The sequence below is a fragment of the Rhinolophus sinicus genome, linkage group LG02 (assembly GCF_036562045.2).
Source record: "Rhinolophus sinicus isolate RSC01 linkage group LG02, ASM3656204v1, whole genome shotgun sequence".
In the NCBI taxonomy this organism is placed as follows: Eukaryota; Metazoa; Chordata; class Mammalia; order Chiroptera; family Rhinolophidae; genus Rhinolophus; species Rhinolophus sinicus.
Window position 1 is genome coordinate 56,206,984 of NC_133752.1, and position 22,781 is coordinate 56,229,764.

The following is a 22,781-nucleotide window of genomic DNA, read 5'->3' on the forward strand; positions in this document are numbered from 1 at the left end:
AAAAAAGTCAAAGTAGTTTCGGAGAGGTTGCTTACCACTGGGCCTGCACATTCATGTAAATGGAAGTTTTGTTAGAAATGTGAAAAATGGAGACATAAATTTCAACAGGAAACATGTGAGTTAATTCGAGGAAGACATTTATTTTACCTCTAAGAAACTCATGTTACAAACTGATTCAAATACTAGTCCTCTAAGTAGGGAGCTACTTTAGTGTAATAAAAATATGTCTGAATATATGAAAAAGAGAAAATCCACTTTGCACTTAGTTCTTCAGGAATCAGTTTGTCACCTGAAGAGAATCAGATCTACATTAAATTATTATGGATCTTCCCTAACTCCAGTCTGAATGTTAGACCAGAGAACAGTGTCTGTAAAATTAAGAAGCATGTCAAATTTTAGTATGTTATTAATTCTTCATTAAAATTAGGATTTCAGAATAAGATTTGGCATGTTATTATTTCAGAAAATAAATATATTAAAATCAGATGGTTGAAGTGGTCAGAGTTCTATGAAAGATTTTTACGGATTACCAATTATAGTCATTAAAAATTTATATCCTTGATCTTTTATTATTCCCAAAAAACTTAATCTTTCCATTTCTGCTTTTCCTATATTCTTGTATTTTATTTTATAATTTATTACTTCAGTTATCTCACATTCAATATTGTGTGATGATAACTTTTCATAGTCGCTGAACTCTTCTATTTGCCTTTTTCTTACTTAAAAATACACAACACAGGCATATCTCCGAGAATTAAATGAATCTATTATTAATTAACCATAATTTAATGTGTTTCTGTTATGAGTTTAGGTAGTCTCTTTAAATATTCATTAATTTTTAGCTAAGCTAAGTTAAATTATATATAGTTTGTTGTATTTACCCATGAACACAACTGGCTTTTGTTTCTGAGTTTAATGAGAACAGCAGTTTTTAAATATCATAGGTGAATAAATTACTAATTTTTTTAATAGACCACTCCTGTACAGTAGGTCATAGGCAGAGATAGGTTGAACCACAAAGAAACTGGAATCTGTATTTCGTATTCCCTAAATCTTTCTGAATGTGTACACTGAAATTACATGGCCAAAGTAAAAAAAAAAAGTATTTGGAAGTTATATGGAAAAATACAGACACATGTAGAACTCATAGAAAAAAAGGAATTGAAAATGCAGAGGATGCCAAAAACATTATACACATTTTAAGGAAAAAAAACTATTAAAATTATAATACTCGGTATACACTGATAATAAAACATGAACACAAGTCACATATGACTTCTGCGATTACAAGAGGTGCTCAAAGTGGTTACCATCACCGTAATTTTAATACAGCTTTTTCTTTTCTTAAAATGTGTATACTTTTTTGGGCCTCTCTGTGTATATAGATAAATATGTGTGCATAGAGACATTCTGAAAGGATATATAAAAAATGTTAACAATGTTTATCTTTGGTTGAAGAATCAGTTGCTTATCTGTATGTCCTAATATGTGTACAAAGATTCTGTATTACTTCTCCTTTTTTTAAGTTAAAAACCCCAGTCCAATCATGAAGCTGATTTCTCAAGCAAACTAATTTCTATAATTAATCACATCAGTTTCTCCAATGAGGATGCAATTGTGAAAGAAAATGATCGCTTGGGTCCTCTGCTTTTTCCCACCCCTTCGTACCCTTGTATAGTTAGTTGCTCCCAGCGTCTGTGTTGTCCTTTGCCGTGTAAGGGAGTGAGGAGTAGAGTGAGGTGATTAAGGCTATAGCTTCTGAGGGTGAGATGACTGGGTTTTAGTACAGCTCTTCTCCTTCCCAACTGGGGTAATTATAAAGTGCTTTGTGGCTCTAGGTTTCTCACCTCTAAAAAAGGAGATGATGATAAGAGTACTAGCGTCATAAAGTATTTGTCAGGTTTAAAAGTGATAATGCATGTAAAACACTTGGAGCAGAATCTAACTTTTCATAATCACTCAAAATATCTAATGTATTGTTAGAATAATAATAATTATAATAATAATATTGAGACCAATGAAAAAAGTACTATGGATTCCAATAAAATTTTTTCTAATGTGTATTTGTGGACAGAGATAAATAAGACAATTTTGTTATAACTGATTTCTTAATTTTAGAACCTCTGCTTACTGTGACAGATAAGCCTGTGGGAATTCAAACTGTTTTAGAATGATGAAGGCCAAAAGAGTGAGCCCTGTTATTAAGGTCTGGTTTCAAATTGCTTGCACTTCTGACTCCACAGACATGACATTTCCAGAGCATTACTTGCTTTTAAACATCAAAACTCTACATAGAAGTTTCCTGTCTTCAATTTTTTTTTTTTTAGCTGTTTGATATTTTCCTACCGTGTGATTTCAACATACCTTAATTTCCTACAGAATCAGGTCATTTCTACTATGACTACACTGTGACGGAAATTTCTTTTTCACCATAACTAACCCAGTTGACCCTGAAGTAAACGGAAGAGCTATTTTTTCAATACTAAGTACCTTATCAATAATTTGGCATAGACTCTTCTCAATATCCATTCTTGTATCTTTCCTTGGTAACAGAGCCCTGATAGTATTCAGACTGGCAATATGCCCAGCTAAAAAATAATATTTCCTAGGTATCCTCAAAGATAATGGTGGCAAAAAAAAAAAAAAAAAAGATAATGGTGGCCATGTGACTAAGTTCTGCTAGTGAGGTCTGGTGAACTTAGGCAGGGTTTATGTGTAGAATTTCCTGAAAGGCTTCTTGAAGGGAGCTGATGAAAGTAGGAGCCGCACATTTATCGTGCTTCTCCCTTTACTCCTTTCCAGTTGCCTGAAATATGGTCACTTTGTTGCCTCTCCAGGCAACTGGACCCAACCCTGAATCTGGAGGGTCTGTGCTAGAGTGGTGGAAGAGAAAGACGTGAAGAGCCTGAAGAGCTGCCACACCAACCCTTTACTCTTTACCTTCACACTTCTTTTACATGAGAGACAAAACCTTCTATCTCATTTAAGCCACTGTTGTTTTAGGTTTTCTGACCTATGCGGCTGAGGTGTCAGGACGTGGGCATAAGTCTATGATTGGGTATCTTAATAAATGTTCTGTAGAAGAAGAGAGGCTAAAGCTCTACTTGTTAAGGCATCAGCAGTCACCCATAGTCGTTGGGATAGGAGGGTGTTTGGTCACTGTTGTGGCTTGGACGATGTTTATGTGATGCCTGCGTTTACACATGATTATGAAGTGGTCTTCTGCCACAATTCATTATGGCCACACAGTGGCCGTGTTTAATGATGATGTTCTGGGAAATTATTTATGTTTAACAGGAGAATATCAAAGGCCAAGGTAAAAGATCAGCTCCTGGATGTCAGGGGCTGCTTTTTTCTTTCTCACCAGTAACAGTGCTTGGTGAAGGGTATGGGAGCAGTGTTGGTTGAATGAATGCAATGAATGAACAAGTGTTGAGTAAACAAATCAAGAATATCCAGTTGCTGTCTTTATTTCACAATTGCCAAGATAACATTTGAATAAACATATCATTTTATTTTATTTTATTTGTAAGATTTTTATTAAAAATATAGCTAACATACAATATTATATGAGTTTCAGGGGTGCACCATAGTTGTTCAACATTTATAGACCAAAAGAAGTGATCGCCATAAGTCCAGCAGCCATCTGACACTGTACTATGCTATCACAATATTGTTGACTATATTCCCCATGCTGTACGTTACATCCCCATGACTTATTTGTTTTATACCTGGAAATTTGGACCCCTTATTGCCCTTCACCTTTCCCCCCTTTCAATTTTTCACTTACAGTTGACATTCAATATTATTTTATATTAACTTCAGGTGTACAGCATAGTGGTTAGACATTTACATACTTTAAGAAGTGATCCCGACTAGTCTAGTACCCACCTGGCACCATACAGTTATTACAATATTATTGACTATATTCCGTATGCTATACCCTATATCCCATGACTGCTTTGTAACAACCAGTTTGTACTTCTTAATCCCTTCCCTTTTTTCATCCATATTCCCAACCCCCTCTCATCTGGAAAGCTTCTAAATGTTCTCTGTATCTATGAGTTTGTTTCTGATTTGTTTGTTTGTTTGTTTTGTTCTTTAGATTCCACATACAAGTGAAATCACATTGCATTTGTCTTTCTCTGTCTGACATACACTACTCAGCACAATACCCTCCAGGTCCATCCGTGCCTTTGCAGATGTCAAGAATCTATTTCCTTCCATGGCGGAGCAATACCCCATTGTATGTATGTACCACCTCGTCTTTATCCATTCATCCATCAATGGACACCCAGGCTGCCTCCACATCTTGGCCATTGTAAACAATGCTGCAGTGAACATATGGATGTACATGTTCTCTCAAAAAAAAGTTTTGGGTTTCTTCTGATAAATACCCAGAAGTGGGATTACTGGGTCCTTCTTTATCTTCTGTTATAACCTTTGTTTCAAAGTCTATTTTGTCTGATATAGTATGGCTACTTCAGCTTTTATTGTTTGTTTGTTTCCGTTTTCATGAAATATCTTTTGGCATCTTTTACTTTCCGGTCTGTGTGTGTATCAATCTGAAGTGATTCCCTTGTAGGTAACATGTGTAAGGGTTTTATTTTCTTATCCATTCAGCCCTCCTATGTCTTTTGATTGGAGCATTTAATCAATTTATATTGAAAGTAATTGTTATAGATATGCAATTATTGCCATTCTATTATATGTAATTTTGATTTTTTTTTTCCATCTTAAAGAAGGCCCTCTAACATTCCTTGTAATACTGGCTTGGTGATGATGTACTCCTTTAGCTTTTTGTTGTCTTGGAAGCACTTTATTTGTCCTTCAATTTTAAATGATAGCCTTTCTTGATAAACTACTCTTGGTTGTAGGTCCTAGCTTTTTATCACGTTGAATATTTTGTGCAAATCCCTTCTAGCCTGCAAGGTTTCTCTCCAGAAGTCAGCTGACAATCTTATGGGAATCTCCTTATAGGTTACTAGTTTAGCCTTTCTCTTTCTGCTTTTAGGATTCTCTTTTTGTTTTTAACTTTTGTCATTTTAATTATAATGTGTCATGTTTGGGCCTTTTGTGTTTATCTTATTTGGGACTCTCCGTGCTTTCTGGGCTTGTATGTCTATTTCCTTCACCAGGTTAGGAAAGTTTGCAGTCATTATTTCTTTAAATAAATTCTCAATCCCTTGCTTTGTCTCTTTTCCTTCTGGTACTACTATGATGCGAATATTGTTAACACTTGATATTGCCCAGAAGTCTCTTAAACTGTCCTCTTTTTTTCGGATCCTTTTTTCTTTTTGCTCTCCTGATTGCCTGATTGGATGTTTTTTGCTATCTTGTCTTCCAAAGTGCTGATTTGATTCTCTGCTTCATCTAGTCTGCTGGTGGTTCCTTCTAGTGCATTCTTCATTTCAGTTATTGTATTCTTCACTTCTGACTGGTTCTTTTTTATGACTTCTGTGTCCTTTTTTATTCTTGCTATCTCTTTGTTGAAGTTCTCACTTAGTTCCCTGAGCATCCTTATAGCCATTGTTTTGATCTCTGGCAGGCTGCTTGCATCATTTCATTTAGTGTTGTTTTTTTGTGTGTTTTTTTTTAGGATGTATTTCTTTGTTTCCTAATTTTGGCTGCCTCCCTGTTTTTGTTTCTATGTATGATGTAGATCTTCTATGTCTCCCAGTCTGGACCCTGTGGCCTTATGTAGTAGGTGCCCTGTGGGACCCTGGCACAGTCTATCTGGTCACAGACTTTGGGTGCTCCAGGAGTATCCTTTGTATGGATTGCGTGTACCCTACTGTTATAATTGAGCCTTGATTGGTATTGCCTCATCAGTGGGTGGGATTGACCCTCAGGCTGACTGGCCATGTTCCACAGCTTATGGTTTATTGGGGGTGGGGGAATTTACCCCACTGAGTGGGATTTGACCAGCAGACTGTGCTGCCTGTTGAGATCACCCTTTGTGTGTGCTGCTTGTGGAGCTAATTGGGCGGTGCTCTACTGTGGTCTAAAGCCAACCTCCAGGTATATTAGTTCTGGGCCTCTTGGGAGGGGATCCATTGCAGGCCCAAGTCACCCACTGCCTGTGATTGGCCTGGGGCTACCTGGTAGGAGCTACAAAGTGATCCGTGTTTTTTTGCTGCCTCTGCTAAACCTGGAGGCACATAGGAGAGGCCATGCTGCAAACTGAGGATGGCTGCCACCCGTATTAGGCCTGGGGTAGCTCTGCAAAAAGCCAGAACACCCTAAGTCATGCTGCTTCTACCTGTCAGCTCCCTTAAAGTTCAGCTGCTGATAAAGCCTCATGGCGTATGCAAGTTAGATGATGCAGGGTTTCAGGGAGTCCCTACAATGGGAAGTGTTGTGGTCATCAGATTAATGTAGATTCTGGTTTGGTACCAGTGCTAAACCTGGAGCAACTCAGCAAAAGTCTCAGAGCACACCGAGGCCAGTTGCTACCAACTGGAGCCCATGGACTCTGAGAAAGAGTTCAATGCAGGTGGGCACTGGCTTCTTTCGGAGAAAGTGCCTCTGGCATTGGGAGTGTTGGGTAGAGCGGGATCCCAGTGAGTCAGCACGGCAGAGCCCTGGAGCTCACCAGACCAATCAGTTTCAGATTTGGCCGTAAGCACAGGGGGAGGGCCCAACTAATTAAAGATGGCGGCTGCCTGCTGGCTGCATGGTAGGAAGGAGAACCCCTCACAGGGAAAACGAGACTGTCCTCCAGCTCTGGCCTTGAAGTCACACACCTCAGTCTGCTCCCCATATGTCTCTGATGTCCCTCCAGTCACCATCCCTCCGCTGGAGCCCAAGGTGAGTGTTTGCCAGCGGGTTAATCTGTGTGTGGGACTTTTAAGAGCACGTCTAGGTTTCCCGCAGCCTTCTGTCCTACCTGTGTGGTTGGAATCCCCACTGTTTTTCACAGCCAGATGTTGTGGGAGCTCCTTTTCCTGGCACCAGTACTCTGGGCTGGGGAACCTGGAGTGGGGCTGGGGCCCTTTGCTCCTCTGGGGGGAACAGAAGTTCTCCATGGAGGTATCTGTCCCAATTTTCATCCACCACACCTGTGTGTGGGATCAGTTGGTTTCTCGTCTCTGCTCCTACCAGTGTCAATGTGGCTCCTTCTTTATATCCTTAGTTATAAAACTTCTGTTCAGCCAGAATTCAGATGGTTCTCCAGGTTGATTGTTCTATAATTTAGTTGTAATATTAATGTGTTCATGGAAGGAAGCAGGCACAGTGTTTATCTACTCCACCATCTTGGGTCTCTCAACTTATATAATTTTTAAATTAATTTTTTCACATAAGAAAATAATGTAGTGGTTAGTTTACTATGATTACCAGTGCTAAGTGAAAGAGATATTTGAAAAGGTACCAAGAACAAAAATTAACTATATCCAACATGGAAAATTTGTAAGAATATTGACTGGGATATACTTTCTTCATCTGTTCATCATCCTTAATTCCTAGCACAATTTTATATGCGTTGGATGATCTTAGTAAATAATAGTATTTATCATTGTATACAGGTCCTGAGATAAGAACAAATTTATTGTGTTTCCTACACTGAAAAAATAAATACTGATAATTTATTGTTAATTCTGAAACTATTAGGTTAGGTTTCCATTTCCTTTACAGTAAAAGGTGCCTCTGACTGGAAAGAGTATCTTTAAGTTGTAAATATTATCATATAATTTAGATAACATTTATTGAGAGTTTATGTTCAGAGCATTTTATAGATTTCACCACATTTTATCTTTATAAAACCCAATAAAGTGTTATCATTACTATATAAAAGATGAAGAAATTGAGGGTTCAAATAAATTGCTAGAAGTCACACATTTATTTGATAGAGATGGGATCCAAACTTATATCTCTTTGACCCCAAACCTATGCCTTTAGTTACTATTACATATAATGGGTAATATAGCACTACATACAGTAGGTGCTCAACAAAATTTTTAAATGGAAATTAATTGCTTGATAAACTGAAATACTAATGATACCGTAGTGTAAAAGAACCTAAAAATAAACTGACCTCTGAGTTTATAACTACTGTGTTTCCCCAAAAATAAGACCTAGCTGGACCATCATCTCTAATGTGTCTTTTGGAGCAAAAATTAATATAAGACCTGGTATTATATTGTATTATATTATATTATATTATATTATATTATATTATATTATATTATATTATATTACATTATATTTTAAGACCTGGTCTTACATTATAGTAAAATAAGACCGGGTCTTATATTAATTTTTGCTCCGAAGGACACATTAGAGCTGATGGTCCAGCTAGGTCTTATTTTCGGGGAAACACGGTAATAGAGCAGGGCATATTTGTGAAAACTCATAAAGATCAAAATGTTCAAAGGCCTTCAAAACATTGACTGTTTAAAAAAAATAACTGAAGGACAAATTACCAATCAGAAGGGAGATTTACTAAAGCTAAAGTTGGATCTGTTCATCCAAAACATTTCCAGGAAGGGACTCTTTTGGCCCAAGGAGCCATCTCATTCAGTCCAATGCCATTGCAACCTTCTGATTAGAATTTGTCGTCCTCTCTATTTGTCCAATATGAGTGCAGGCTAGAAGGATCCCTATAACCAGACACATCAGCAGACATAATTTTCACTGTAAATTACTAAAACAGCATCTGGATTTCCACTTCCACCCTGTGAGAGTTTAGTTGGACCACCTCTGAAAGTCAGCTTTATTCTTCAAGAATAGCCACGATGGTGTTCTAAACCTGCAAGTCATTCATTCATTCATTTAACACCTATTATATATTATTATGTATTATGTATTATTATGTATTACCTAATATATCCCAGACACTGTAATTGTCCCTAGGGATACAAAAATGAACAAGACCATTCTTTTAAACAGTTTATAGTGCAGTAACAGATACAGATGACAATTGCAATGCGTTGTGATAAGTAACATGATACTAAGGAAATGACATGGTACCCTAAGATCTACATTGTGTGGGAGGGTAGCCTCGACTTAGGAGATTTTCAGCAAGGCTTCCTGGAAGAAATGCCATCTGGGAAGGATGGGTTGTTTGGACTAGTTAGATGAAGAGTAGGTGATTGTGTATGTAAGTCTATTGTGAGAGCGGGGATGACGGTGAGGAGAACACTAGTGTTTCAGGCAAAGGGAACCACATTTGCAAAGGCCTGTATTTAATCAGGAACCAGAGACTAGTTGCTGATAGAGCTCTATTAGCCATCTGGGCCTCTGTCAGCAGCCTTACAAAATTATGATGAAATCGATCTAACTCTTAAGACATATTTGATTAACTCTTAAGACATATTGTCATCCTTATGACAACAAATTCTCTTCTTCTTTGACCTCTTTTCGTTGTCATGAACCACATAAACAGACAGGAAACCAAAGCCCAGGCAGTCACTGGCACTCCTTTGGAGTTGATCCTCTATGACATCATCTTGCTTTGTTTCCTCATGTTTTGAGAAAGACTGTTACCTACCACAAACTTGCTGTGGCAGTTCTGTGAAACATGAATCATTCCAGAGACCTTAACATATGTTGCACTCTTCACACATTCTAGAGTTCTTAATATTTGTACAGTTTGGAAATAACACATATGGTTCAGGGATTTAGAGCCTGCAGTTGGAAGCCTCTAATACTATTCTGTAAAATTTTGTGGAAGGAATCAATGAATGACTTTCACAATCAAGCTAAAGATAATGCTTTTAAGGATTTCCACATGAGAAAGGCAAATTCTAGTACGGAATAATACTGAGATTAGTGCAAATAATAGGGAATATCGAAATATCCTACATGTGACAGCTTAGGTGTATATCACCTAATGTTGATCTACTTAACACAAAGAACGTTGAATTGGAGGAGAATGAAGATGTGATGGTCTGAAGTCTCCTAAAGCATTAACATGTTGCCTTGTAGTAACCATGTATTTGTTTTAAGAACATTTTTCTTTCAACTCCTTATAAACTCAACATGTCCAAAGCATATCTTGGAAAAAACAAATTCACATGTTTTGTTTATGAGAGCAAAAAACTTTCACTAAAAATAGAACAAACAAAAAATAATCTCATAGAACTGAGCCTCCTTAAATTGTTTTTGAAATGTCAATGAACAAAAATAACTAACTAGATCACAGAATTTAAAACATGTTATTTTATTTATTTCATTGTTATATTTTCAAAGTAATTATGAACATGATTTAGATCAAATCAAAAGTCAAAGTGTGCATAAAATAATTTGGAAAAGTCTTCTGTCTCTACTACAACTTCCCCCAATGCCCTTTCTCAGGTGTAATCACGTATCCATTTGTTTTCTGTTCTTCTGGTGGTTATTATAGAATTATATAATACAGTGGTAGTTCTATTCTTGACTTATCAGTTTTAGACAGTATTAAGTTCCCCCAGTGAAGAAAAAAATATAATAGCTAGCACTGTTACCCACTCTCATTTGGGTTTCAATTGTTGTACATTATAGTATAGTTGTATTTTTATTTATTCAATTGACTTTATGACTTTAAACAACATACTTAAAATACTGTTTTGGATTTATTGACTTTACATAGAAAACATTGACTGCCTCTAAGTGAAAAATAGAAATGAGTTTGTTTTACGCTTTTTCATTTCTTCAGTTTTCACTCTTTTACTTCTGAATCTCTTTCCCATGGTTATTTTATTACATTAACTTTACCCTACTTTGTAACGCTAGCATCCTATTCTATTACTATAATTAGTGTCATTTTGCTTTTTTATATAGATGATTTAAGAATTTAAAATTAATACATAGCATTTGCAACATTACTGAAAAAAGTAATACATTGCATCTGTGGAGAAAGATGTCATTTAAATTCTACTGCTCAAAGGAGAATTTTCCAAGCATCTCTGTATATCAAGCTATCTCAAAGTGTCTTTCTATTTAGTTTCCTTTGCTTTTTGTGGGTCGTATTCTCTGCTACTCTGTCTTGTATCATGTGTCATTCTTTCATGTTCTCCCATTACTTTTTTCTTTCCCTGGAGTATCTTCTCAAATAAACTTTTTGACATAGAGTGTGTGAGCTGTTAATTTTGCAAGTCTTATACATCTTAAAATGTATTTTCTTTTACATGTGATTGATAGTGTATCACGTTCTAGTTTCAAATTATTCTACTCAGAACATTACAGTCACTACTGCATTACCTTCCAATGCTCAGTGTTGCTGCTGGGACATTCAGTATTATCAGTGTGACCCTCACTGCATTTAGCACACCTTTCATTTATCTTTGTAAAAGTTTTTAGGTGGTTTCTCTTAAGATATATGGTTATGAATTTTAGATACTGTTTTTAAATTAAATGGAAGATTGGCATTCTATTCTCATACGAGCTGTTAATACTTTCAAGTGTAAGTAAATTTAAGTTTTCCAACTGTAAATAATTTTAAGTGAACTTTTAGTGCAATAGATATAGAAGCTTAATAATGCTGACAACGAAATGCAGGAGGGCAGAATTAAAATTTCTTGATGTGTCTTTAAATGGGAAATGTGTTATGGATTTTTCCATTTTTATTATCAAGTATTGTACACAATCAGAAGCATATGTATATGAATTACACAAAGGAAGTGTTCAGAAAGAAAGGACACTTGAATATCCATTCTCTAACTTAAGTATAATTGATTGTCACCTGCATGATATTAGAAAATCATTTGAGATAGACTCCTAATCAGATGTAACATTTTTTCCCAAATGATTATTATTTAAACCACTGGCTTTCACATCTAATATTTTCTTCTACGTGTTTCTTAATGCATTTCCATCACAGCATTTAATTTCCATCATGCATTTAATTGACTTCCAAAGGAACTTGGCATAAAGAGGAACTATGTGGGATACAAAGAAAGATCCAGACTTGGCTTTCTGTAAACATTCTGTGGACTGTGTCTGAGTCATAACCATTTTGTTGACTGTTTACTTTCCCTGTTGTCAGTGCTATAGAGCCAACACCAACGACTTGGAAGTGAGTTGCACGCTATTCTTAGTTTATTACAACCAGCTCTTGATAACCTGGGGACTCATTATATACTCTCTGAACTGGTTTATTTTCCCTACTGTGGGCTGAAATATGGCCTTGTCCTTAGAATTAAACCCTTTAGAACTTTCATCACAGTGTCCAAGTGTGAATAAGGGGAATAAGGAAAGACAAAATTCAAACTGAAAGTGTGATACTGACTTAACTCAGGTTAAAAGATTTGACCAATCTTCAGTGGGCACAGAATTCTGTTGCCTCTGGGGTACATTCTAACTTTTAAAATTCTTTGATATCATTTGACAAGAATCTTAAGCTTTTGGTCAAAGTGTTGGTGCAGATAATTATTAGTTAAGAAAAAAGATACCTTGATTCTTGAGAGAGAGGATCTCATAATTAGAAGGGCTTAGACTCTTTACTTTTCTTTAATATATATTTATCTAAATACAGAATATCACCAATCAGGGAAATAGAAATCAAAACCTCAGTGAGATATCACTTTGTACCTACTCATATTAGAATCGCTATTGTGAAAAAGAAAATAGGTAAAAAGTGTTGTCAACGATGTGGAGAAAAGAGAGCCCTTGTGCACTGTTGGTGGGAGTGTAAATTGGTAGAGCCACTATGGAAAACATTATGAAGGTTCCTCAAAAAATTAAAAATAGAACTACCATATGATCCAGCAATCCTACTTCTGGACGTGTATCCAAAGGATATGAAATCACTATCTCCAAGAGGTATCTGCACCCCATGGTCACTGCTGTATTATTCATGATAGCCAAGACTGGAAACTACCTAAGTATTTATTGATGAATAAATGGATAAAGAAAATGTGGAGATATATATATATATATCACACACACACACAGTGGAATATTACTTATACATACAAAAGAAAGAAGTTCTGCCAGTGGATGTACCTTGATCTCACTTATATGTGGAATTGAAAACAGCTGAACTCATAGAAACAGAGAGTAGAATGGTAGTTGCTAGGAGTTGGGGTGGGGAAAATGGGGAAATGTTTGTCAAAGGGTTTAAATTTTCAATTATAAGATGAATAAGTTTTGGAGATCTAATGCATGGTATGTTGACTGTTAAAACATTTAAAATAAAGTATATTAATACAGAATAATAAAATAAATATCAAATGATATGAGCATTATTGAGTAGTGGATAAACGCCTGGCTTTTGGAGTAACAGCCTATATTCAAATTTTGGTATTTCTACGTATTACATATATGCTTGAAAAGTTACTTAATCTTTGATTGCCTCACTTTACTTGTCTACAAAATGGTGGTGTTATTGTGTGTCAGTAAGTTATTGTGAAGGTAAACTAAAATAACCTTTGTAGAAGCACTATGTTTGGCTAACTGTAAGCAGAAAACATTATTTTTTTCCTCGCTGCTTTTCTTTCTCTTCTTTTGCCTGAAACACATTTTCCACTCATTGACTACCTTTTATTTAGCCTCCAGTTAGACACTAATTCCTCTAAGGAAGCCTTCTATGACTTTTGCCCCCAAATCCCATAACTTATGCCCTTCCTGCATAGTTCCAAGGCATTTCTGTTTTCCCTGTCATATTGCAATTCCTCATGACTGCCATGTGTTCCTAACCACACTGAGATCTTAATGAGACCAGGGGCAATAGTATCTTGATTGAATCTTCAGTGAAGGACCCTTTATTTCCCCATGTCTCAGCACACTGCCTAGCACATAAAAGTGCTAAATGAATAATTGTTCAACATTTATATAGTTCATTTAAAATGTTCATTTTCATCCACACTTACATAGTCACTTGATTTTTTCACCAAGGTGCCAAATCAATCTAAGGGGGAAAGGAGTGTCTTTTTAAACAAATCTTGCTGCCACAGGTGTCTACTTACATTAAATAAAATTTAAAAATCAGTTCCTCAGTCATACCAGGCATATTTAAAATGCTTAGTAGCTAGATATGCCTAGAAGCTACTGTATTGGATAATGCAGTTGTGGCAGGAAGTTTCATCAGCAAAGAAACTTCTACTATATTGTGTTGTTCTAAAAGAAAATATATAAAAATTCTTTAAGATCTTGGCATAGGCAAAAATTTTCTGATAGGACACAAAAACACTAAACCATAAAAGGAAATAACTGATATTTGGGATTTTTCAAAATTTCCAAGTCTCAAAACTCAGTTAAAAAATGAATAGACAAGCCACAGGTTAGAAAAATATATTTATGGCACATATATCTGACAAAGAGTTTGTATCTAGAATAGATAAAGAATTCAATCAAACCAACAAAAATGAACAACCCAATAAAACGATGGGCAAAGACTTGTAAAGACATTGCACACAAGAATATATGAGTGGGCAATACATGAATGAAAAGTTACTCAAGATCATTAGTCATCAAGAAAATGAAAATTAAAACCACAATGAACACTATTGCACACCCATCAGAACGGCTAAAATAAAAAAGACAGACAACACAAAATGTTGGTAATGATGCAGAACACTTAGTCTCCCCTTCCTTGCTGGTGGGAATGTAAAATGGTGAAATTATTTGGAGAACAGTTTGCAGGTTTTTTAAGAAAGTTAAACATACATCTGACTTATGACCCAGCAATTCCACTGTATTTACTGAAGATAGTGTACCAGATTATTCATAGCAAACATAAAACACCATCACCCCCAACTGGAAACAACCCAATGTCCTTCAACATAGGAATAGATAAACAAATTCTGGTATATTTGAATAGTGGAGTGCTGCTCAGCACTAAAGAAGAATAATACATACAATAACATGGCTGAACCTCAAAATCACTGTTTTAAATGAAAGCAGTCAGACACAAAAGTTTAAATACTATATTCTTTCAGTTATCTGTGGTCCAAGAAACGAATCTGTGTGTGTTACATAGTGTAGAGTCAGCTCTGACTCCTGGCAAACCTATGAATGAGTGACGTCCACAGTGTCCTGTCCTCAGCAGCCCTGCTCAGCATCTGTATACTCATGCCTATGGCTTCTTCTGTGGAGTCAGTCTGTCTCGAATTCGGTCTTCTTATTTTCCTGCTGCCTTTTATTTTCCCCAGAACTATTGTCTTTTCCAAAGAATCCTGCCTTCTCATGATGTGCCCAAAGTAGGACAGCTTCAGTTCTGTCATTTTTGCCTCCACTGATGTTTCGGGCTTAATTTGCTCTAGGACTCACTTGTTCATCTTTCTGGTGGTTCAGGGTATCCATAGAGCTCTCCTCCAACACCATAATTCAAATGAAATCTACAGTGGCATATTTCAGAGAGTGGATGCTATAGGAGCAGGGGAAGGGATGACTTAATTAGACTGGGGACTAAGGAACTTTCTGGGTGATAAAAACATTTAAATCTGGTTTTGGTTGATGGCTACATGAATGTATTGTTATGTCAAAATTCATCAAGCTGAGGTCAGGGGTCCAAAGAAGACTCCAGTTGGGGATTCAGGAAGAGCCCAAATACAGGGTCTCTGTGGGAAGAAGCAGATAAAGGTCTAATTATGGGAACTATATAAGCCTACAGTTACCATAATCAGAGAGGGTTGGAGGAGGCCCCAGTCACAGAAGGACCAACAGCAAACATGGCTTGATGTTAAACCACCACTCTGGTGGCTGAATACACTTTAAACGCCCTCAACCTCACTAGAAACACCACTGATCCTAGTATATGGTATGGAGATGGGGCTGTTATGGGGAATGGCTGTGAGAGCAAAGTACTGACCACTTACATTTAGACTTTAAACTTAGATCCCACACTAACGTGGCCCCAGTTATGCTAGATGCCACCCATTTTAGCTAATGGTCACTCCTGCTCCACGACTTTTTTTCTTAGGAGCTGAGTTGCAAGGAGTGAGGTTACTGTAAATTCCTTTCCAAAGTTTTCATGTAAAACTAAGTTTCAACACCATCTTCTCTCCTCCTGCTTCATCCTCTCCACATCTCATATCTCACCTTCTCCCTAATTTTCTTAAAGAGTATTTCCTTAAAAAAAGTTACAAAGATGGTAAAGGAAAAAAATCTCACTGTTAAAGGTTATTTGGCAAATATCATAAAAAGAAAATTAGAGGACAGGAATTGAGTGAAAAGAGAGTGATATCTGTGGTAAGAGAAAAATACAAAATCTGGATTGCTGTTGAGCCAGATATTTTAGTGCAAGATATAAATAGAGTAAAGGTGACTCTCTGTTCAGCCTCATTTTCTGCAGTAGGAGATATAGACGTTTACATAAAACAGGCCAAAAAAGATTTTTTTAAAAAATGACAGAATAGCCTGGTGCCCAGAGCCTTAGTACATTCGTTTTCTTCTTTCTGTTCTTTCCCTCCTTTCTCACTCCATTTCTTCCTCCTGGACTCCCTCTTCCTCCTGTTTCTTTCTTTTTTTTTTTTTTTACTTCTTCACAGTGGTGATGGTAAAGTAAGTCAAAGTCACAATGAAAATGAGTTCTCAAGGAAAGAAACATGTTTGTGAGGAGATAGAACAAGTGAATGATCCACATTTTCCTCCATATTTCAAGGAATTCGATTATTGTCACAAACCATCATGTTCAGATATTGTATGTAATGTAGAGTAAGTAGTGGGGACAGTGGTAATAGAGTTGGCTTTCTTTTTCCCATGTCATTGCCGTTGTGAAGAATCATGGTATAGAAGAAAACATGAGCTTTAGAATCAGAACGAGCTTTCATTATAAGCCGTGTCATCTTGAACAGGCTATTAAAAGCTCTTTCAATCTCAGTTTTCTCATCTGATAAATAAGGATGACAAGGAATATTTCATAGGATTATTCTGAGAGCTGCGATTGTAACTGATCCATGGGAAACTCCCAGTGAAGGTTGGTTCCCTTCTGTGTCCTACACCGTCACACAACTTATGTCCATTAGTTCTCCCTCACGTAACATGGGATTGTTTTCATCTTCAACAAGACAATAGCGTGAAGATAAGATGATCGTGGTTATAGAAATTGAAACATTTTATGTTTATAAAGTACTTCACAGTGTTCAAAGTGTTTTCACATGTATAAATTAAGAGCCTCTGGGGAAAAGAAATGAGTAAGGGGATAAAAAGGAAACCATCAGGACCTATTCATCTTCTGGGCTTCAGCTTGTAAAAGGACCAATGTGCTTACCATACTCAGAATTTTTTACTTTTATTTGCTTCAGCTTTCAAGTGACTAATTAGACAGTTGCAACATCTAAGGTTTCTTCATTGCTTTCAATGAAATTATTTTCTCAGTATAATTTGCATCACTTGTTTGTTTTATTAATTCATTATTTAATAAATATTTACTTAATGTAAATATATTTTAAAGCACCATATGCTCTTCTAGACATTGGAGATGAGCAGTGAAGTCGACATATGAGGTCCCTGCTCTCATTATAATGTGGGGACGCAGACAATAAACAATTATGTAGATAAATAAAGAGAATAATTTCAAATGTAGATAGGACTATGAAGGAAATAAAATGAGTAAGAGAGGGCTGAGGTGATCATGGCTACTGTATGTTGAAAGGGTCATGCAAGTTCTCTTTGAATATGCATTTGACTTTGGATGAAGGCTGAGGAGACAACTACAGAGATTTAAGACGACAGTGTTCAAGACAGAGAGAATAGAAAGCACTAACCCCCTGAGGCTGGAATTGTTTTAGGGCATAATGTACTTTCCTAGGAGCCTTTAAGAACAAGCTTATAGTGGGACTAGTAATCATATGTAATTATGTGATCTGTGAGAAGGTAGAGTTATGAATATTTCTAGTCACCTAGTCCCAAATTACTAGAATGGACTAAGATCCTTTCAATATGATCATCTCACAAGCACCAGGAGAACCAGGTTTGTGTGTCCCCAGAAGAGATTTGGTGAATCACTTAATACAGCGAGTTAAATTTTATTCTTTGACCTTTTCTGTTACTTGAGGAAGTATCCAGAGGAATGTAGCGATGGAAGAGTTTTGTTCACATACCCTCCTCTGCTTTCACCCCCACGTCTTTTCTTACTCTCTACAGAGGCAGCTGTGACATCCTGCACGGATAAGGAAATGATGTATATCTTCTACCACCCACTTAGAAATACTTTGGTGCCATTGGCCATGATTGTGTTTCTCTTATCCCCACCCCCATCTCTAGCCCTGCCTACCCAGTATGAGAACATGGAAACTCGTTTAGGAAAATGTGATCTAACTGCTCCTCAAACTTAACCTTGCTTATCCTTGGATGATTATATTGAGGGTGATTTTTTTCATCATATTCTATTGCTTTTTGCATAAATATATAGTTATGATTTTCTTATTTTTAAAAGATATGTGATCTCATAGAACTAGATAGTATCAGAAAATAATGGGTGAGTAAGATTAAATCTTTCCTTCATTTTATTTATGTTAAAGCATTCTCCAGACAACTATTTTCAGTACCAAAGATGTTGTTGTCCACTTAAAAAAAAATTTGATTCAGTCACAAATGTTAAGAACATCTCTTGTACAAAGGGAATTAAATTTGCTGGGTGTAGCATGAGCTAGGGATAAGATAAACAGTTTGGAAAGGATATGATATCACTCATCTCTTTAGGAAAGCATTTCTCTGTCTTAAAGCTCCAGGCAGAGGAAATGGGAAGGCGGGAAGAACATGGACCAGTTCCAGAGGAGATGATGGGTCATAGAGAATGAATGAGTCAGGGGCATCAGAGGGCGTGTAGTGAGAGATTGGAAAGAGGGAAGAAAGGAAGCAGTCGGGCCTTTGAACACCCTCACACCTGCACCCATGTATACATACCACGCTCTTGGGGGACATGAACAGTCCTTAGTATCCTCAAAGAGTGACTGTGTTCCCAAGCAACCAAATCACTGCCAGAAACCAGCTTGGCTCTGGGGGAGAATCCGACACATCAAAGTTAGGGAGGTGATTAAAGTAGAAGAATCACTGCAATAGAATAGCATTGTAAGTTGTAACCATTTCAGTCTTCTGTTCAGAAAAGAAATGAGAAAGCACTTCTTGAAGAGAAGCAATGCAAAGAAAATCAGTGGCATTCAGTTGTAGCAAAATTAGTTGTTTAAGGTACCCCAGAGGTCTCTCGATATCACCTGTGTAAGGTATTTTAATTTCCTGGTGGATACAGGTAGGAGGACCATTGTTTCTGTGAATATCTAGGCATTTCTGCATCTCAGGCCTCTAGCATATACACCTAACATTTGCCCAAGTCTTTTATCATAGCTTTTTCATCATATTTACATTCCCAGCATTAAAAAATGCTTTGAATTTAAGTCACATTGATAGTTCAAATATTTTTTCAAGAATTTCTTACTTAATGCTTATTCACTTATATTTAAATAAATGGAAACACTAGGTAAATTCATGTCATATATAGAAATTAAAGCTATGTGCCCACATGAAAAAATAAACAGACAAAATAAAAACATGACTTTAGTCTTTCTCAAATTAATGTATCTTTTTTGACACTGCTTCTTCTGAAGTAAATCAAGAATGCTTAAAAATAAAAAGACTGATTTCACCACCTGTCATGCGGGATCTCAGTTCCCACTCCCTGCACCAGAACACAGAATATGGTGAGGCCAAAAAGGAACACCAATGAAGCCATAGACAGAGTGGTTGAGTCATACCATTATATTCTCTCTGGCGGCTGGGTTGGAGATACAGGAAGCAGTCTCCACACAATGCACAATCCGCCATCTGCCTCTCTGCCAACCAACCCCACTTGTTAACTGCAATCTGCTTGCTAGCTCAGCCATGGCAATTATATCAGTGGCCAATGGCTAACCAGTAACAGCTGATGGCCACCCAGCCACAGCAGATGGCCATCTGATTACAGCTGATGACCATCTAATAACTGAGCCAGCACCTTTCCACGTGAGGCTCAAAGCCTGGAAACTGCTCTTTGGGACTCTGTCCCCACACCATCCCTACAGCTTCCAGACTTATCTATAAACCATAAATAGGATTATGTTACTTCTAGGCTAGCAGTTTTTCCCATAAGAGGAAACATTTTTTTTTCCTCATAGCCAAAAGCACCTGTGGGATCTAGGCTCTGCCTGCCTATCTACACTAGGGTGGTCACCGTACCCCTCGTTTTATATCTAATTGTCTTGAAGTAATTAAGAATGAATTCTGTTACCCTCAAAAATATTATTTGATTACAAATTAGGTGGTCACTCAACTCCAACCTCATTTCTTTGCCCTTTAAGGTCCCTGTCCAAGGTATCCCTCCTTCCTGGGAACACATACAGAAGGTGTCAAAAAATACACACACACATTTTAAGAAAGGAAAAAACTGTATTAAAGTTGTAATGACGCTAGCATTCATTTAATTAATGCCATCTTTTAAGTGAACGTCATACTACACATTGCTACCATAATTCAATTCATCTTCGAAAACTAATACATAGATAATAGCTCTCAAAATGTATACATTTTAAGAGATACCCCCAGTATTTTCTCCTCTTCTTGTTAACATTTAGGCCTCTTTTGAGTCTGCTGAAGCTCACTTTTGCACATCCCAGTATAAATTGTTTAGTCTTTCATTATACTCTTCATTGCATATGTCACGATTTGTGATGCTATATATACATATATGTTTGTTTCTTTAATATTTGTCTTCTCCACAGAACGCTGAGGCAGGAACAGAACTGGTATTCAGTTGGTTCGCACTACGATAGTCTGTAAGTGTTGCTATGTTTCTGCTCTTTCCACCGTGAATACCGGATGCCTAGCACAGTGCATGGAACATACGAGGCACTCAGTACATTTGTTCAATAAATAAAAGAATGACAAAGTCAGAACATGCCCTCCTGAAATCAGTTTCCTGAGTTCAATTAATTCAGTTTCTATTGGACTCTTACTCTTTGCAAGGCATGAACAGTGTAGTTCAAGAACCATCAACATTAGCATCTGCTGGTGTTTAATAAGAAGACTAACTCTCAGTTCCAAACCTCATGAATCACAATCTGCTAGTTAACAAGATACTCAGGTGATTCCAATTGCACATTAATGTCAATGCAACAACTTACTGCACATTTATGTAATAAGCATGAAAATATAGGAAGCTAACTGACTACTCACACTCTTCACTTTTAAGCAAACTTAATGCCTGTCAAATGGGCCAATTCCTATTTTAAACGTGAGTGAAAACTGCCAATTTTTCTAAACTTCTTAAATACTATCCCTGGTCTTTCTTATAAATCATAATAAAATAGATACTTTTGTCAGAAAGTTTCTGATTTCCCATCTTGGCATGTTGTCCTAATATAAGCAAGAATAGCCAGATTTGGGGTCTAATCTAAAATAAACATAAAGGTACACAGAGTATTGAAATCCTATAGTAGTTTTAAAATAAGTACAATTATCTCATGTAAAAATATTAGCGATTAAAGTTAAAATCATAGTGATACATAATAAATTCATTCATGTTGGTGACTCACCTGTCATTTACGCCTATCTTCAAAGGCTCCATGGACTTTCACATAAAAAGAATTTTTGTCTTTTATTTACTTCAGCACAGTCAATTGATTTCCTGTTAATCAAGATTTTAAAATGTCAACTGAGGTTTACTTTAGAATAAACTAGGACAATTTAATAGGACCCAGGCCAATATCCATAATGCCAGAGGTGAACAAATGAACTTTGATTCAAAGCAAATAATGTTACAAATTCCATAGCTGATCTGGCATTCTCATTGAGTCTGGAGCCTTTATCAAAGGGCAGAGAGAGAAAACTCATTTGTACATGCCAAGGCATGTTTAAGCTTAGCATTTAGCCTGCTGGGTAGCTGCCAAATACAAATCTTGCATATTAGGCAAATCTTAATATATATAATTATCATTATACTTATTAAAAATTTTTGACTCATAGTATTGAAAAATAAGGTAAGGTACTAATCTGTCATATAAGGCCCCAGACCCTGAACCTAAAAACACAAGGCCATACGTGGATTACTAAATGGAGCATTTGATTGCAGCGTCTATTGACGAAGTAGGATACTTTAGCTTACTTCCATTAGATTCTGTAAATACCCAGATGAACAGAGAAGAACTAACTACCGATGAATGTCAATTCAGGGAACCCCAAAAGTGTAGAAGTGTCCAAGGCTTCCGGAAGGAACAAGCAACGTGTGGGAGGCTCCAATATCGCTGAGGCAGTACAGTGTAGAGGTTAAGGCATAGGCTTTGGAGTCAGTAGGACTGGACTCAAATCCTGGTGCTTATTGTTTGCACTAAGCCTCGTCTATGAATAAACAAGAACAATTACCTCCGAAAGAATTTAAAGGATTAAATCAAATCGTCAGATAATGGATGAGAGTTGTTATTGACAATAAAAATATGACAATAGAACTGAAATAAAACTATTAAAAAATTATGAAGCTTTCTAGGGACTTCAAAAGCCTTACAATGGTGTAAAATAGCTATATCTTAACACCACTCTTATGAGCGATTAGCTTTAGACAGTTCATTCATTCCTTCAACATATATTGGTAGAGAGTCCACATTGCATTGTGCCAATTAATAGGGACACAAAAAGAACACAAAGATCCTGTGAGATGGAACTTGGAGTTTAGTAGAGATAAGATTTTATTTAAAAAAAAATAATTATTACACCATCAAAAAAATATATGAATTGTGATAAATATTTGGCGAAAAAAGTAGAATATTATTAGAAAATATATCAAGAAGAATTGACTTACATTGCAAGGTCAGAAAAGACTTCTGAAAAAAAGTGACATTTCACCTGAGACAAAAAGAGTGAGTAGGATCTTGCTAAGGCAGAAAAGTGTGGAA